Source organism: Amblyomma maculatum, chromosome 10, assembly GCF_055883805.1.
Source record: "Amblyomma maculatum isolate TAMU_Amacu chromosome 10, ASM5588380v1, whole genome shotgun sequence".
Lineage (NCBI taxonomy): Eukaryota > Metazoa > Arthropoda > Arachnida > Ixodida > Ixodidae > Amblyomma > Amblyomma maculatum.
In genome coordinates, this window is record NC_139353.1 from 81,468,092 (window position 1) to 81,482,752 (window position 14,661).

A 14,661-nucleotide genomic window follows, 5' to 3' on the forward strand; every position below is an offset into this window, starting at 1 on the left:
GTACAACCATCAATGTCTTTTTAGTTTTCAGCTCATCGTTTGCATGGTGTACTTGCCTCATTTGACCACGCTTAACTAGAGATCCGTATCATCTGCAGCATCAGTGATACAAAATAAGCAGTTTTTACATTCCTGATACCGATCCGATGTCACCATCGGTTGTTACCTGCGGAACATTTGCTTCGCGGAGAACGGGACTTGCGTGTCCACGGCAGCCATCAAGTTCAAGGACATGCTCGTCATCTTCACTCCAATTATTGGAGAAGTAAGCGGTCAACTTGCAGTTGGTTTTCCGACTGTCTAATACCGTTAAAGAAAATATTTCGACAAATTGCATCTAAATATCAAGTTTGCCTTTGTCTGGTAGCATAAAATAATAAAATATTTTAATTGCTCCTTGGCTAGGCACTGGATATGATCATTTTCGGTAGTATCGGCTATAAAACTGTAAAGCGTGTTTGTATTTTATTAATGAACCATTCATAATTAGGTCACAGCTGCGCCGCAAAGAAGAAAGCGACAGTTCGTGCATGATTGGTCCTTATTTTCCCCGTATCATGAATGTTTCCGGCAACGGCAGCCGCAAACACTGTATACATATACTCATTTGCACATTTTACATAACCCGCAGCATGAATATGGTTTCTATATTAATATCCATGTGCAGCTAAACAAACATATATAGCCATAAGTTGTGCAACCACTGTGGTCAAAATCAAATGAAATAACGGGGATAAATGGGCAAACGGCACTGGCCCTAGTATGAGAGCCCCAGAAATAGGGTATATAAGCGTGAGCAACTACATGCGGCAACCTGATGAAGTTTTAGACGGTCAAGTACTCAATTTGGCGGCCTGGCGTGGAAGACATAGCTCATCTGCACATCCTGAGATGCTTCGATTTACGCGGAGAACTTGCATCCATAGCTGGGCGTTGAGCGCAGCGCCCCACTCTGCGTCACATCAAACTATGCATTGTATGCGTTTCTTGACGCACTACAAATGCACGGCGTGTTCAGATGCTACGATTGATGTAGGAACTGTAGAGACGCATCCAATGTTAGCTGAGTTTGCCGCTAGTCAGCCCGGAAATGCATGATGTGCTTTGTGCACTCCCCTATTCAGAAAAGGTAAAGACAGCTTTAGAGTCGATGAAGAGCGGGTCAGCGCCTGGGCCTGATGGACTCACTGTGGAATTTTATTTGGGTTTCTGGGACGTTGTTGGTCCAGCAGTGACCAACGTTCTTCGACAGTGCTTTGAGCATATAAATTTTCCGGCCAGTTTTCGGAGGACGAATACTTTTGATCCCAAAACGTGATCCTGGATCATCTCGTCCAGAAGAGTGGAGGCCGATCACCCTTGAAAACGTAGACTACAAGGCTCTCGCAGCCATCGTGGTTCGGCGCTTGAGGGGTGGGGTGGCCTCCCTTATTGGTTGTCATCAGGTGTGCTCTGTTCCTGGCAGGGAAATACATTGGTTATCGTATGCCACTCAAGACATTATTGATTACGCACAGAGACGCTTAGCTATCGGCATCCTTGTTTTTTTATATCAAGAAAACGCTTTTGACCGGCTAGAACATCGCTACATATTCGGCTTTTTCCCAAGGAAGAGGGATCGAATCAACGGCCTCAGCGGCGTCCGTGTGCTGTGCGATGTCAGTGCACATTAAAGAACCCCAGGTAGTCGAAATTTCCAGAGTCCTCCACTACGGCGTCTCTCATAGCCTGAGTCGCTTTGGGACGTTACACCCCACAAACCAAACCAAACAATATTCGGCGTTCTGGATGCTTTTCAGTTTCCGCGAAATTTCATGCGTTTAATTAAAAACATGTATGATGGCATTGAAAGTACACTGGCAATAGATAGGTGGGAAAGGGCCCGTTTCCTGTGACCCGCGGTGTACGGCAATGTTGTCCCCTCTCGCCTCTTTTGTTGCTCTCAGCTTAGAGCCTTATTTGAGGGCAATATTTGCAGACCAAAGTATCCGCGGCCTCCCTCTCCCAGGGTGTCAGACGCTACGTGTGACTGCTTACGTGGATGACGTTACGTTGTATCAGTGTGATGAAGCGAGCCTACTGTGCTGTCTTCATCTGTTTGACAGATACGGCAGGGTGTCTGGGGCTGCTCTCAATTTTGAAAAAAGTAAATATATTTTAATTGGCAAGCCAGAAGAGCGCCCTAATGGTGCCCTACCAGTTATGCACAGTGACACCATCCGCATACTTGGCATTGATTATGAGGCACGTGGGATAGCAGCTTCAGCGTGGACTTCCGCCTTAAACGAGGTGCGCAGCAAAGTGACTACAACCAGTGCCTTTGAATTACCCATGTTCGTGAAACGCTACCTTGTCCACACTGTTTTCTGCGGGCGAATATGGTACCTCGCACATGTAACGCATTCACCTCTCAGAATTTTGCGTTCCCTTCAGTCTCTTGTAAGCTCTTTTTTTTTGGTTGGGGGGGGGGGGAAGGGCACGTCGCACGGAACTAGTATGCCGTGCGGCACTCGGCCAGCCACACTCGAAGGGTGGATTTGCCTTCCCTTCTTTGTCCGTCTGCTGTCGGCTGTTGGCTCTACGCTTCCTTCTTCGTTTGCTGCAGGGTGATGAGTGCCCAGCACGGGTGCTTGCCTACTATTTTTTAGGCACAAATGTGAGGAAGATTGTTCCTGGCATACCACTGGACCTCAGGCTTTTTATTCGTGTATTGTGGCATTTCGTCGCCACGTCCGCCATGTGAGCCCTGACTTAGACACCTCGGCGAAAAGAGTATGGAACCAATGAAAACTTTACTACTTCCGCTGGTGCCTGCGAAACGTAGGCGAAGGGAGTATTCCCCTTGTTGGTTACCACTCACAGCGTAGTTTCTGCCAGGGCATTTACCTGACTGTACGTGGCTTTTGCAATGGGAGGTTTTACCTACACGAGATCGGCTGCAACGATGAGGCATGGTGCGGACAGTGGAGTGCCGCAACTGCCTACTTCAAGAATAAAATCGTCACATGGCCAAGCAATGCGTCGTTGCTCGTGTTTTTTTGGAGGGAAGTTCATGCCGGTTTCAGAAGTCTAGGTATTAACCGATTTAAGATAAAAGCTAGATGTCCTCGCTGTCTATTTGCACGACTGCTGATTGCAGCTGGCGCTTCCGCGTTATGGCGCAGTCGTTGTGGGGCTGTCGCATCGAGCCGGCGCCGACGTGCGCTTTTTCCTGTCTTGGCGCGGCAACGAAAGGAGATCGTAAGCTTTCTGGTTGAGGAACTTTTCTGCCTTGAGGAGCAAGGGTTCCTTCTGCAATGGTCTTGCCCTTTTGTTTCCGGGGCGGGTGGACATGTCCGGGTGGTTTTAACCCACCTTGGCACCTGTAATATAATGTAAATATTTGTCAACTCACTATTGTATGCATAGACACACACATGTCGGATGGACATGTCGAGGGTTTTTAACACACCTTAGTACCTGCAATATAATGCCAATATATTTGTGCACTCAAAGATGTTTACATCGCAATACACATGTGCAATACATACTGTGGGTGCGATTGCTGTATATGTTTATACATATTTTATTAGCAAATTATTCTACACAGTCTATACCTTCATGTACGTTGTCATTCAAAGTTGCATATATTATCATGAACTGCCAAATTTTATTCTATATGTAAATGCTGATTTGTTATGTATTTGTTCGTTAGGATGAATTTTATGTGCACTCCCTTGTTCTTAATCATGTGCATTTCCTGTTTTGGTCATTTGCTGCCGCTCATGTGAATGTCTAATGTCTAATAAATGTTTTCTAAACATGGAAATGTTCGTTCGGTCCCGAACATTCCTATCTGTTCACGGTACTTCGCAGTTTCGTCCTGCCCGATTTAATTGATCATCATTGTGCGCTCTTCAGCGGCATACAAAGCCAGCGATTCACAGATAATGCTTTATTAAAGAGATGTGGGCCCGCATTCCGAGTTTTTGTTGTTATCGAGTGTTGCTATCTCCCCGAGCTCGAGTTACCTGATTCGTGGAAACACCGGAACATGATGTTGCCACTTTTTCCGCTTCCGTAGCGACAACGTCCGGTCCCGGCGCTTCGACCAATCAGATGGCCCGAGGTCACGTGAGACAGCGACACTTCGATAACGACGCAAACTCGGAATGCGGGCACAGGTGACCCGAGGGGTGCGCCAAGGATGCCCTCTGTCACTAGCCCTTTTCATGTTGTCGCTAGACCCACTCCTACGTACTCCTTCTTGCCGCCATATCCAAGAGTTTGCCATCCCAGATCAGGAAACTGTTTTAGTTATGGTGTACTCGGATATTTTTTTTGTTTTGTTTTGTTTTGTAGCGACAGCTACCCTGGCCACGAACTTGCGATTTCGTTGTGGCGGTGCTCCGAGGAGGCACAGAATGACCTTGAGCCGTTGCCTAGCAACCAGCGTAGCTGGCGGACGCCGGCGATCACCGCGGATGAGGAGGAGGAGGAAAAACTTTATTTAGCCCTATATTACTTGGCGGTTTTTGGGACGTCTTCAGAGATGTCTGCTTGTTGAATCCACAAGAGTCTTCTGCGTCGACTTCATCCACTTTTGCACAATGGTCGGTTGCCCTCAGTCCAGGGCTCCGCTAGCTACTGCCGCCCGTTGGGCTCGCTGCACCAGACCTTGCTGGTCGCAGCGGTCGCTGGACAGCAGAGTCTCCCATTGCTCCGCACTCGGGTTTCGAATTTTGGGGACCACATCTATGTTTTGACAGGCCCATGTGATGTGATATAATGTTGGTTTTTCATCGCACTACGGACATCTGTCAGCGTATATGGTGGGGTGCATTTTGTTTAGTATGTGTAGGTTTGGGTATGAACCAGTCTGTAATTGTCTCCATGTGACAGCTTCCTCTCCGGTGAGAGAACAGTGCGTTGGGGGATATCGCATTCTTCTTCCTCTATAGTTTTCTAGTATGGCCGAGTATGCCTTGGGTGCTGGCAAAAGTTCCGCGGACTCGTCGGATGCTCGGAAAGTAGTTTATGCTCGAGCTATCCTGCCAGCCTCTTGGTTCCCTGCCACCCCCATGTGCCCCGGTACCCACATAATTTTGTGTCTGGTCTTGTTTTCTTCGTGGTTTTTAATTCTGTCATTCGCTTCGAGGAGTATACGGAGCGCGTGACGACCAATGCTACCATTCATGAAATTTCGACAGGCTGTTTGAGAGTCCGTGAGTATCGTTACCGACCGCCCAGCTCTATAGCCCTCCGCCACCGCTAGAGCAACGGCTACTTCCTCGGCCTCTGCTACTGTGCAGTGTCGGATGGAGGCGCTGGTCACTTCGCGTAGAGGCGAATCGACCACCGTGGCCACTGTAATTTTGTTGTGTCCTCCTCTCGAGGACGCCTTTGCATACACGGTCGTGTCTTGAGGAGCGTATGCTTTTTTGAATAAAATCGGCCCTTGCTTCTCTTCTACCTTGGTGGAGGTTAGGGTCTATGTTTCTCGGGATTGGAGCTACCTTGAGGGACTTGCGAAGTTCGTCGTGGATCGTTACCGTACTCGCTATTTCTCGCATCTGCTCACGGTATCCGAGTCTCTGTAAGAGCGCTCTTCGAGTCGTTGTCTGCAGCAGCCTGAGTTTTTGCGACTCAAGCTGCGCCTCGCGTAGTTCTTCGAATGTGTTTTGCAATCCCAGCACCATGAGCTTTTCTGTAGACGTGTTGCGTGGTAATCGGAGCGCCGTCTTATACGCTTTGCGTAGCAGGGCATCCGCCTGTTGTATTTCACTCTTGTTGAGGCACTGGTAGGGCAGGCTGTACATAATTCGGCTCACTATCAGGTTTCTAACTAGTTTTAGTGTGTCCTCTTCGCGCATGCCATGCCGCCTGTTGGTGATGCGTGTGATCATGCGTGTCACTTGTAGCGTTGTTGTTTTGAGCATGGTAAAAGTGTGACGACTGCGTTGGTTCGATTGAACCCACATACCTAATATTCATATTGTTGTCTTTTCCGGGATGGGCATTCCTTCCAGGTAGATGTTGAGTTTCAGGTTCTCACTGGTTGGGACGGTCCGGTTTTGTTTGCCTCTCCACACTCGAAGCAGTTCCGATTTCTCGGTCGAGCATGCGAGTCCTCTTTTTCCGAGATATTTCTGTACACAGGAGGCGGCTTCCTGAAGTTTTTCTTCCTTCTCCCCAAGGGAACCGGTGTTCGTCCAGACTGTTATGTCGTCTGCATACATGGCGTGCCTGATGCCTTCGATCTTCTCTAGTTTTCGTGCTAGACCTATCATAGCTATATTGAAGAGGATAGGTGAGATGACTGATCCTTGGGGTGTTCCTTTGTTTGGCGCGTAAATTTTGTTCGATCGAAGGACTCCCATGACGATGGTGGCATTTCTATCTGACAGGAAGGCTTTGACGTACCCGTGGATTCTGCGTCCGCACTCCAGGTTGTCTAGGCCTTTAAGGATCGCTTCGTGACTGACGTTATCAAATGCTCCCTTGATGTCAAGGGCCATTATGACATTTTCACCCGTTCTGGGTACGTTCCGGCGCACATCTTTTTGTATTTGAAGCAGCACGTCCTGCGTCGAGAGTTTTGCTCTGAAGCCGAACATGGTATGAGGTACATGGTCATTATCTTCCATAAACTTTTGCAGACTGAGCATCACCACCCGCTCGTAAAGCTTGCCGAAGCACGGCGTGAGCGAGATGGGCCTGAGAATTTCAGTTTGGAGCTGTTTGCCATGTTTAGGAATCATAATTACTTCGGCGTGTTTCCAGTCTTCGGGAACCGTCTCCGCCTCCTAGTGTTTGTTGAGAAAGCTTACGAGCTCTTGTATGAGGTCGTCACTCAGGTTTCGGATCAGGGCGTTGTCGATTCTGTCGGCTCCTGCTGCCGTGTTTCTGGTCGTATTCTTAATGGCCGCATAAACTTCTTCCGCAGTTATTGGGCGGTCGAGTCTCTCGTTTTCGGCTCCGTGATAGGTTCCTTGGTATCGTGAGGAGTTGTGATCACCGAAACATATTTTTCGTGCCTTCTCTAAAAGGTTGGTGTCCGAACCCTCGAAGAAGTGGATGAATCTGTGGATGCTTTTATTGTTTTCTGATTTTGTTTTGGTCTTATCGATTAGTGCTCTTAGGAGATTCCAGGTTCTGGCCGTACCTAAGGTTCCCTGAAGCGAGTCGCTAAATTGTTCCCAATTTTGTCTCGTGAGTTGCGCTGCGTATTCTTCAGCTTTTGCCGTAACTTCTGCTATCTTTAGTTTTAGTTTTCTGTTGTGTTTTTGCTTCCGCCATCTTTTGGTGAGACTGCGTCTGGCTTCCCATAGTCGCAGAAGGTGCCCGTCTACTTCGGGCGTTCTTGTTGTTCGTGTTATACTTTTTGTGCATTTTCTCGCGTTTCTCTCAACATGCCGCTCCATTCTTCTAGTGATTGGATGCCGCCTTCAGATTTTTTGCAAGCCCCGCGAAACGCGTTCCAGTCAGTGAGTTTTGCTTGTCCAATCCGGCATCTTACCCTTTCCGATGCTATTCGCGTCCGGAGGATAAAGTGATCGCTGCCTAGGTTTTCCATCATGTTTGCCCACTGTGACTCCTTGCCCTTCCTTACGAACGTGAAGTCCGGGCAAGTGTCCGTGCTCACACTATTACCGATTCTCGTGGGGGTCGCGGGATCTGTGATTAGCCTGCAGCCAAAATATTCGGCTACGTCCGCTAATGTTCTTCCATTGATATCTTGTTTCCGTTATCCCCAACTTGTGCCCAGGGCGTTGAAATCTCCTGCGATAATGAGTGCATTTTCTTTGGCCAGCTTGTGCGCTCCGTGGAAGAGTTCGAAGAATTTGGGTTTTCTTTTGTCTTGGCGGGCTGTACACGTTCAGTACGAATGTGCTCCTTGCCTTTCGCTTTTTGGGGATATTTCGAGAAGCGCGTGCTCGATGTCCGTTTCGGGGATAATATGGTTCCTGATTGCGGTAATGGCTTTGATGACTAGAACGGGTGCTTTACCTCCGTTTTGGCTCTCGTAAATATCGTACCCCTGTAAAGAGGGCCTGGTTCCAGTCTCTTGGAGCGCAATCACATCGGAGGGTGTAAGCTGTGAGTTCATGTAATGTTTTAGTAGGGCCTGTTCTTTGCCGTAGCCTCTGCAGTTCCACTGCCAAATTTCCAAGTTTTCTTAATCTTGCTGACGCGTCTTGGTCATGTTTACGTGTTAGTGCTGTTGCCTTGTTCGACAGCGAACGCCGTTAATGCAGGACGGTTGTACGCTCTTTCCCTGATGTTTTCGTTATGTCTGAGCCGCCACCATTTGGTATGACGTCACACCGTTTCCCTCATCGTTGCGCTCGCCTTCGCTTCGCCAGCTGTGTCGTATGCCTGATAACTAGTTCTAATTAATGACGCTATCGCATGGTAATGTCGCGACTAGTGATGACTTCACCAGGTGATTCACGTATGTACGAAGCTGACCACGCCGGGTGTTCGATCCAGGCGTCCGTGCGGCGCCTTTCAACTGGCGCTTCCTGGAACGCCGCGCCGCAGAGCATGTAGAATAGACGCAGTTCAGCAGCCATCAGCGGCGTTTCAAATTGGTTGACAAGGAAAAGGTGCAGTACCTGTCACAATTTTCAGCGGACATCTTAAGCGAGCTGTAAAAAAAGGAGGAAGGTGGCTGTGAAGGAAGGTTTCGGGCCACTTCCCCACAGACGTTTTATAATAGCAATTGGTTCACAGGAAGGGAAAGGCGCAGTATCTGTCACACTTGTTTCTGTGGACACCTGAACCGCGCCATAAGGAATGGGAGGATGGTGGGAGTGAAGGGGGTTGGAGAGAAAGAAGAGCCGTAGTGGAGGGCTACAGAGTAATTTCGACTAATAAGAAGGCTACGAACAAGAGGACGACGAAGACGATGAAGAAGACGACGAAGAGCGAGACGACTATGCCACCAAATTAAAGGAGAAGAACAACAAGACTACTAGAAGACGAAGAAGAAAACTAAGAAGGACATGATCGGTTGGTTGGTTTGTGGGGTTTAACGTCCCAAAGCGACTCAGGCTATGAGAGACGCCGTAGTGGAGGACTAGAAATTTCGACCACCTGGGGTTCTTTAACATGCACTGACATCGCACTGCACACGGGCGCCTTGCTTTTCGGCTACATCGAAAAGCGGCCGCCGAGGCCGGGATTCGATCCCGCATCCTTGGGAACAGTTATCGAGTACCGTAACCACTGCGCTACCCCATGACGAAAAAGACGATGAAGACGACGAAGAAGAAGACGACGAAGACCAAGAATACGATGAAGACGAAGAAGAAGACGACGACGAACAAGAAAAAGAGCGCTGGCCACTCGCATCTAATGCTTTCGCTCCATTTTCGGGTCAGCAGCGTTGAACCCTTCTCATTTTTTGCTTGTGCTGCTCCGGTGACTTCCGGTCGCTGCTACAACGTGTTCGCATTTAGTTTCTAAGGGTAAAGCCTTTCTTGCATCGTAAGACCCTCTAACGTCTACGGCAGCTGTAGGCAAAAAAGAAAACAAAAATCGCGTCCTCGCCAGGTCTCCAGCCGCTACCCTTCTGTGCGCTAGACGAGCACGCTAACAACTAGGCCTACTTTTTAGAGCGCAGCTCTTTGGCGTCCGTTCCTGGGTTTCGCGTCGGCGTCGGCGTAGTCGTCGGCCTCGTAACCAGCTCCGCCCCCCTTTCATCCCCCCAGCGCTAGCAGCGACCGACTGATACCGCTGGATGCCGCTGACGCCGCTAGAGAGTCAAGATAACGTGACTGCATAGAACACCGTCGCCGCCATGCGAAAGAGGAGGGGAGGGTCCCCCCCCCCCTCTCTGTTCCTGTGTGGCGGATAGGGTGCTCTTCAGTTGCCGACGCGCCGGTTATTTCACGTAGGCCCCGGCACGTCGACGAATACGTGACCACTTTCCCACGGCTAGACCTGGTTCTTGGCGCTGCGGAAGCGAGCGTATCATATTGTTTGCGTCGGCATCGGCGGCGTTGTCCCTGAAACCAACTCCGCAGCTGGGGTTGACTCACTATCGGCGTCAGCAGCATCAGTCAGTCGCTGCTATCTCTTCCCTCCTCCCTTTATCGCGTTGTCCGCTTGCTGCGCGCGCTTCTGCCCCCATCGTTTGCCGCTGGGTGTACACGCCACCGCCCTCCCCCCTCTTCCTGCGAGTCTCCGGTTGTCAAAGCGCCGGCTCGAACTTAATTCCTTTCTTCGCTCCTCCTCCAATGCAACCCCTGTGCGGTGACACGGAGCGGCGGTAGTCGCTATCTACTTGCGCACAGGTCTCTCTGCAATACCAGCCGAAATGTTTGGCACGTCACATGAAGTTGGCGAACTGTGCGCCGCAAAGTTGCCCAACGGCTTGCTGGTAGTAGCTGCCTACTTCGCCCCTACGGCACTCACGAAAGACGTCGTGCACTTCCTGCAACTCGCATTAACCGTCCATCGATCCACACCGATGTTAGTAGTGGGGGACTTTAATGTTGACATAAAGACAAACAGGAATTTCTTCACACTTATGCGGGAAAACATCCCGTTCCTCTCGCTCGTAACGCGTCCCACGGCTGTGACAACCTCGCGAGGCACATGTATAGATCTCGTCTTTGAGAATCAAGCATTGGTGTACCAAGTCGAACATATATCAGTCTATTTCTCCGACCACAAAGCTTCCTTCATGACTGTCAAGAACTGTTAGTGGAGTCTTTGTTAAAGGAATACGTGTGAAAAATTAAAAAAAGTTCTGTGATAGCGCATAGATGTGTTGCTCGATTTCTTTGCCTCAATCTATCGAAAAGGTGAAACAGCTTATTTGCTGCGCTCAAATTTCGCATTAGGAAGTAACGTAATCGTCGGTAATTTTTCTTTATTGGTTGGAAAAAATTTCGAAAAGGAGCAGCTCGCAGAGCTAACGCCTAAAATGATTCAGCTGGATACTGCGAACTCTCAATACCCCAGCAATTTCCCACCATCACATATGTCAAAATTCTGTTATGCACACGCAACGTTATAGTAGCAAGCTAGGCTGCTCTTCCAGGTCACAATGAGCTCCTGTGCCAAAGTACGCTGCTCTCGAAATGATCGAAATCTCAAAATAAAGTTATGATCGTGGAAATTCGGCCTGGCAGCTCATCATGTGGCTCTTCCAGAAAATAAATAACCCCATCAGTATCAATAATTCACAAGCGATATAATTTTTTTTCTAAACGGGAAATCACCGAATGCTATACTGTACACCGACTTCATGTGAACGTGTTATAATTATACTTGTCTGCCTAACGATGCTAGCAAAGCAGCGGCCTCAAAGGGCATCGACCATCTAGCTCTTGATAATTACTATACTTATTACATTTATTATCTCCCTATATATATATACATATTCCCCTTCATTTTTTTTTTACTTTTCCGTTTTCACGTCAGTTTAAGAATCGATCCTGGACTTGCGCGTTTGGTTTTTTTTTTTTTTTTTGAATGAAATAATTTGATTCTATTGGTTTGTGGGGTTTAACGTCCCAAAGTGAGTCAGGCTATGGGAGACGCCGTTCCGTTAGGCTTCGGAAAATTCAACCACCCGAGGTTCTTCAACGTGCACTGACATCACACAGGACATGGGCGCCTACTTTACGCCATCACCAAAAAGCGACCGCCGATGCCGGGTATTGATTCTGCATCCTGGGGACATAAGGTAAGATGGAGTCCAAAGTCAGACTCCGCCCGCACCACTAATGTATCGCGGGGAGAGAGAGTTCCGCAATTCGAAAAATAAATGAGCAGGTCAATGAGACAAAAGTTTTTGGTTGGAAGTTATTAAATAATAGGGGGAGGTGCTACTAAAGCGACCCACAGCCGAGGAAGCGGGCCCGGGGAGACCCCACGTATCTCCCCTGGGCAGCAGCGGAACTGATGGGTTGTAGGGTAATGGGAAATAGGAATTAGGGTCGGGTTAAGGGAAGTTGGAGGGGAATGTGGGCAGCGTAGGATTTGACTGTCAGACAATTCGAGTCGAGCTCCCATATGGGCCTCCGTAGAGGGCGAGCACTCGCTCTTAGCCGAATATGCGGCCCTCGGCCCTTGGATCATTCCACCACCGCAATGCGTTACCGGGTCTCCGGCTTCTGAGAGAGGTTTCCTACATGAAGCCGCTTTTGAGGTTTCCTGTCCCCCCAGCTCGGTTCCCCCCCCCCCCCCCCGACTCTAGTTTAAGTACTGAGAGATAGATTTTGCAACGTTCATGCCTACTTCAAGGTACTCCGCAAGTGGCCAGACTTTAATCGGGCGCACACCGATGGATACTCTTTCACGGTTTTCGCGCGGCAGTGCATGTTGGAAAGTACATTTCATCGGCGTCCTGGGAACCAAAGCAAACGCTTTAATCCCATCCAATGCTTATGTCCGGATGGTAGTCGAGCGCCCTAACCCAAGGAGGTTATATATAAAGACTTCTAGAGTGGAGGCGAAGTCCAAAAAGTGACGCCAACGTGCCCCCATCTTGGGAGGGGCAAAACATACAGGCGGCCACGTTCACGGCAGCAGCCGCAGTCAAGCGCACGGCTCGTTAACGGATATTTCTTTACTGCATGGCAACGCCGCTTGGATTAATGTTGGTGTATAGTGTCATGAATATTTCCTGAGCATATTAGTAGCGTTTTGATAAATCATGGTCGATTGATGTGTCGCATTCGGCTGTATTAACCGTGTGAAGACACCGGAGATAACGTTTCACAAGTAAGCCGAAGCTGTAATCGCCGGCGTTGGCAGCGCGTTTCAAGTGTTTAAATGATTTTTAGGTTTTGATGCAATGCTGTAGACTATCAGCTGAGCCATACTGGACGTCTCCGAATCGATTTGATCTACCTGGATTTTTCAAGCTATCGGTGATATCCGAATACTGCGGCGTTTTTCGCTCTACTCTGTGCAAAATTAGCAGCTCAACACCAATGTCAAACCTACGAGTGAAGCCATAGCAATGCTAATATTGCAGAGATGCGTGGCTTATGTTGAGTGTAAAAGCACTTTACTAATTGCAAGATTTAATTAATCATATAGAATTAATTGACTGCTTTTAAACGTGGATTTTATGTTTGATTGGTTTATGTGGCATCATCAAGTCATATGTGGCTAGATAGCATGTGTCGAGTATAATTGCACTGGGCAAATTTTAGATCCGAATTACATAACCTCCTTGCTCCTAATTAATTATTGCTAAGAGCACAATTGTGAATAAATTATAAAATACATGCATTAGCTACAAGTATATCATTGGATAGCTTATGCCAAGTCCCACAGCACTGGACTAGCTGCACGTTTTATTTAATTACCGCTAATTGCGCTGATTAATTACTAATAATTGTAATGATATTAGTTTAGTACGACTGTACTCAATATAATCTACAACACGATATATATGACTTTAAAGAATAGCATACATTTCAGGTTTAATCACAATTGACTAATGAGCGGTACATAATTAAGGCTTGCAGTTAGTCTAAAGCATTTGTACTCGGCATGAGCTATCCAACGATATGACTTGTAGCCAATGCATCCATTTAATTATTTATGGACAATTGTCTAATAAGCATAATTAATGAGGAATTCAATTAGGCCAGTGCACTTATACTCGACATATGCTATCTAACGAAATGACTCGATCATGTCGTGTAAATTCCTAAGTCTATTAGCAGTGAAATAATTCACCCTGTTTAATTAAGACTTGCAATTAATTTAGTGCTATTATACTCGACATAAGCTACACAACTAGGCAATACTAGCGTTGCTACCGCTTCACTCAAAGGTTTGACATTGATGTTGAGCGGTGACTTTTGCATTGTGGAAAGCGAATGCATCAGTATTCCGATATCGTCGATGTCATTGAACATTCAGCGGATTCAAATTGATTCGGAGACGTCGAGTATGGCTCAGGTGGTAACCCACAACTTTACATGAGAACTTAAAAATCGTTTCAGCACTTGAAACACACTGGCAACGCTCGCAAAAAGCGCTCCCAAGCGCTTGGCAGGCCTCTTCTTGCCCCGCTGAAGATGGCCGCCGCAGGCTTCATCCCAGTCCTTTGGCTGGTATAGGGGACTACAACTCCAGAAATGTATATATATATATATATATATATATATATATATATATATATATAACCTCCTTGCCATAACCACTGCACCACACCGGCGTGATGGAATTAAATAGTTTCTTGTGCGATATTTCAGTTCAGTCGTGTCCGACTCTTCGTGACCCTATGGACCATGTCACGCCACGCTTTCCGGTCTCTCACTATCTTCCTAACATCACATAACTTCCTCTGCAGTGCCTCGAGGATGCCATCTAACCATCGCGTTCGCTGCCTACCCTTTCTCCGGCGACCCTCAACCTTTCCCAACATCAAATCTTTCTTCAGCGACTCCTCTCTTCTCATCAGATGACCAAAGTAGCTGAGCTTTAACTTTAGAATTTCACCCTCCAATGAGCAGTCAGGGATTATGGTCAACAATATCGACTGATTTGATCTTCTGGCAGTCCAAGGAACTCTGATGAGTCTTCGCCAGCACCACAATTCAAACGCGTCATTTCTTCGGCGGTCAGCCTTTTTCACAGTTCAACTCTCGCATAAATACATCACAACTGGAAAGACCATAGCACGAGTTATACGGACCTTGGTTG